Below are 4,865 nucleotides of genomic sequence, written 5' to 3' on the forward strand. Positions count from 1 at the left end.
ACAACAGATCGTGAGTCTCCAGTTATTACTGCTCTGATTCATTCAGTCTGTTTCTGGTTTTATTACAAAGCGCTGCTGCTGGATTTCAGTCTCATGCTGTACATTAACATGTTGTTGTGTTTTTCAGAATGCCTGATCCTTTCTAATAGACTGAGACGGGAATTAGCATCTCCACACTTTGACTTTCCTTATGAAGCGAGACCTCAACATGGAGCAAAGTACTTCCGCTCTCTCTATGAAGTGGGAGAAGAAGTGGGATCGGGAGACTATGTAGTCGGTGTCTATGAAGGAATTAGAAGATCGGATGGCCAGAGGGTATGTTGCTCTTTCTGCATAATCAAACTTTTTGCCTCTTGTTTCTTTCTGTGAACTTTGAGTCCTGACATAAACATCAGTGTTTACAGTAGGGATGTTCATTTTAACCGTTTAACCGACGGTAAGAATTTTGACAGATTAATACACTCAGTTAAACTGTTTAAAAAGTAATTTAATCATTTGTTTATTCAGTCATTTATCAAAATATTTAAAACGGTTTGCTGCATGGTTAAAATACGCTACGCGTATAAAAAATGTGTGTAGAATAAGTCGCATTTTATTATTTCAGAAATAGGGCTAATGCTGACGTGAAATGTTTACAAGCATTATAATAAACACTGTAAACATAGCTAGGCTATTTTAGTTCCCCTCACTCCACAACAAATCCTTTTTTCTTTCATTTTCTTAATTTATAATTTAAGTCAAAATATGTTTCTCGTATAGGCCTATTTATTCGTTATATATATATAGCCTAGCTTTATTATGTTTTTCTCCGCTCGCAGAAGCGCTGCAGGTGCGTGATGTGATATGATAGGACCATGTGAATCCTCATGTTCTGTTGTTTGCTGCTTTTTGCGCATGTAAAATTAATCCCCGGGAAACAAATGTTAGTATTTGTAAGGGTCACAGACACGTATCCTTTCTAATTTAATTCACTTCTAATTTAAAATGATCTTGTCGGTTAACGGTTAACAATCGGTTAACGAGCATCGGTTGTCGGTTAGGAAAAATAACCGAAATGAACATCCCTAGTTTACAGTATCGATCAACACGTTTAAAAAAGACTGTAGATGATCATGTACACAAACACAGAGAGATCAGTTTACTTACGTTTGCAAAAATGTTCTTCATTTTTTAGGTGCTCATCAAATTTGTGAAGATGCACTGGCCTGGGAAAACATCGGAGTTGGTAAGTTGACAAGACTTTATTCTTCATGAAATTCTCTATTAAGAGTTGTCTTAAGTTCTGTATGTAGACAGTATGAGGTATAACTGAATTAGACAATCAAAGCCCAGAATCATCATTTATAAAGTACATGTAAAGTTCATCGCCATCATCTTTAATTTCCTTCACTCTTTAGTTTAGGAGATTTGAAATTGGTTAGGAGTCAGTTAACATTTGGGCAATCTCTTTTCTTTAGGATGAGTTTCTCAAACCTATGTGTGAAGAGGCAACTACGATGTTGATGCTGCAAAGGCCTCCGTTCTGCGACCATGTCATACAGTTATATGACTGGTTTATCATGGAGGAACAGAATGTCTTGATAATGGAAAATCCGCATCCCTGTGTGACCTTGTTTAAGTTCATCAAAAAGAACAGAGGTCACCTGAGTGAAGAAAAGGCAAGACTCATCATGTGGCAGCTCGCCGTTGCTCTGCGTCACTGCTGGGATCGTGGTATTTTTCATGAAACAGATCTGAGTAATATTCTCATCAACACGGACACCCAGCAGTTAAAGATAATGGACTTTAGATACGCAGGGCACATCATAAAAAACCGTAAGTTGGCTTTCTGAACACAGATCACCAACTCATTTGTTACAGTTCACTGATGATGCTTTACTAAACTCTGGAAATGTGTTGTTCACAGGAAGTGAATAAGCTTATTTAGAGGCAAGGCTCAGAGTGCCTGCTAAATTGCAAGCAGCTGAAAACTTATACTTTGTGCTGGATGCGCTCATCGAAACAATAAGACATCCGTGTTGGAAAAAAGCACACCTGTCCAGAGGTGAGACCAGTGACAAGAACACAATGGAAATAACATTGCTTGAAAAACATATAAAACTCAGTCAGACACAAGTGACGGTAAAAGATTAGTGCTGAAATGAGCAAAGTGTAAAACATTGACAAATTACACTGAATGTTTAGCAGTGATTAAATGTTCATGGGCATCCAGAGAATGTAACAGCAGCAGAAGCATTGTATTTCATGATCACATTACCTTACGTGAACTACAGACCTCAGAATGTGTTTATGAGTGTCAGTAACGACAAACATGACTAATCAGCTCTCTTCTGGAAACTTTCACAGAATGCACAGATCTTCTTCGGAAACTTGGGCATGGAGGGCCATCAGCGATTGACACCTTAGAGAACATCTTAGATCATGCCTGGTTTAGAGACTTCTCCACAGTGAATGAAGGAGAAGGAAACTGATCAATGTTCTTTTGATCGATTCTGGCCTTTGAAATCAGAAAGAGCTCTTTTCAATTCAAAACCGAAGTTTATTTTCATGCTCGCATTGTTTGACTGGTAGACAGACGTTCTCTTCCTCTCTTCCAGCCCTGCAGCTGAGCCTCAGGTGAGATGTTAGTACCCCAGCACTTCTCCGCTCTCTTCATCCAGAGCCAGAAGCTGCTCTGTTCAGCCTCTTCAGCAGCTCTGGGCTTAGAACGGCTCCTTTATTCCAGTGATCCACAAATTAATGTGAAGAGATTCACAAACACAGCTCTGCCAGGCATTCATTTGCCAATCGTTTCTTGTGCATTTGTGCATCGCAGCGTGCATCTGTGTATTTTGAAACATTTCTAGCATCAAGATGTACACACAAATCCACAGACAGGTGGACTCTACTGCGGGCCAATCATAGCACGTTCTCACTACAACCAATCAGGTGTTGCTTTACAGGCGGGCGGTCTCCCTGAAATAACTTTGCTCATTACACTAGCTCAGGTAGGAATTATAAGATCCATAAGAAGTGGTACAGTAAAAGATACTTAACATTTAGATTTCGTTAGCCACAGTATTGTTTTAATCGCCTTTGAAGATATTAGAGAAATAGCGCTTTGCGTCTCTTTATGGGAACACTGGATCGAAAGCGTCACATAATTCAAGACGGAACAGACTAATAAATAACTCGATTCATTTAATAGATGAAATTACTGTCCCACAACAGCATTTCTCAGTCCCAGCAACTCTGTGGATCTAACGCTCTATATTAAGCATTATAAGTAGGGTGTAACGCCACTAATTACAAATATTTCAAACATTAATGAAATGTAATACAGAATGATTCCCACTTTGTAGAGACGATATACAGTACTTGGTATATTAAGATGATACAGGTTTTCGTTTGCATTATCCACAAGCGATGAGGCTTGTACTGTAATGTCACTGATAGTCGCTTGGGCTCGTATTTGGTATTATACATGATGTTTTGTCCTAGATGGGGTCCTTCAGAAGTAGAACGGGTGATCTGTTCAGTCCAGTGTAGACAGTATCACTGATTATAATGCGTTGCGCCGCTCGTGTCAGCTGTAGAGAGGCTGTTATCGCTCAGGATCTGTGAGACCAGTGTATCAGGATAAACTCAAGACTGTATACAAATTATGATCATTCAATGGAAATATAAAGAAGTAAGGGTGTGCGATATGGGAAAAAAATTGGTATTCTTCATATTCCGTGTGGTGATCAGTTCACAGCAGTGATAGAAATTAATCTTTCCAATAAGTTTAAATTGATTTTTACCTTTATGGGCATTTGTACCTTTATAAAGCCATTTTTTTCCTAAAAGTGTGCATCATCTTTTTAATCAGTCAGTTAGAATAATAAGACATGCTGGCTGTTACCAACCAAATTAAATCAGTATCAACCAAATTAATCTTTGCAATGCAGACGAAACACAGAAGCTGCATCTGAAGTTGCATGTAGATGTTTTTACACACTTTAATGCAGGACCCAAATGTTTTAACCTGTAGTTACAAATGCATAAATGATGTTTTGATATATTAAACACAAAATGTTGACTGCTGATATTTAAAATGTGGATTTGTGTGCACGTCTTGACGCTAGAAATGTGTGCCGTGATTCACAAATGCACAGAAAGCCATCCATTATTGAATGCCAGGCAGAGTTGTGTTTGTGACATTTTTTAATTCTCTTTATTTGTGGGTCTTAATGTATTTATCTGGAGCAAAGGAGCAATTATAAGCCCATATTCATGTCCTGATGAACTTTGATGAGCGGTGAACTGGAGAAGGAGAACGGTCCAGACGGCACTGGAGCACATCTCTATATCAGGACGCAGACTTGAGCTCCACATGTTCTTATCAGAGAGCCAAGACGTCTGCTGGACTGCTCAGCCAGCAGATCAATGTAATCTAAAGAACCACCAGACACGATGCAGAGAAGCACATTAGAAGCATAGAAGACAAAAAGGACAGTATTATGCAAATCTTGTTTCAGAGGCAGTAGGTTAAATAATTATGATAAATGCAGATGATGACAGAGAAGTCTTTCTGGAACTAATGTCCTGATGTGATTTGTCAGAAACTGAGAAAAGCCTGAGAGAAACTCAAACACAAAAAATTAAATTCACTTTTCTCAAGTTCTCAGTTAAAAAAACAACTTTTCAAGATTTCAAGCATCAACAAAATGGCCTGTTTGTGAAAGGTGCTTCTCTCATAGCTGTGCTCGTGTTCTGCTTCTCTGTTGTCACTACAAATCATCTAATACAGCATGTGAACATTTTTAATAAAATATTTATTTTTCATTCATTTGTTTTTTATTAAATTATATATATATATATATATTTGTCAAGGAACGCCATTA

At 38.2% G+C, this 4,865-nt stretch overlaps 1 long non-coding RNA gene across 1 annotated transcript; it reads left to right on the plus strand.

Moving 5' to 3' along the window:
- Window positions 1–179: 179 nt before the first annotated feature.
- On the plus strand, window positions 180–3,223 carry LOC107694701 (uncharacterized). The gene is made up of 5 exons (XR_001634909.1): window positions 180–315; window positions 1,175–1,225; window positions 1,458–1,815; window positions 1,907–2,044; window positions 2,347–3,223. It is a non-coding gene; the product is annotated as an uncharacterized LOC107694701 (long non-coding RNA).
- Window positions 3,224–4,865: the final 1,642 nt, after the last annotated feature.

This window comes from Sinocyclocheilus anshuiensis, unplaced genomic scaffold, assembly GCF_001515605.1.
Source record: "Sinocyclocheilus anshuiensis isolate Anshui unplaced genomic scaffold, SAMN03320099.WGS_v1.1 scaffold6631, whole genome shotgun sequence".
NCBI lineage: Eukaryota > Metazoa > Chordata > Actinopteri > Cypriniformes > Cyprinidae > Sinocyclocheilus > Sinocyclocheilus anshuiensis.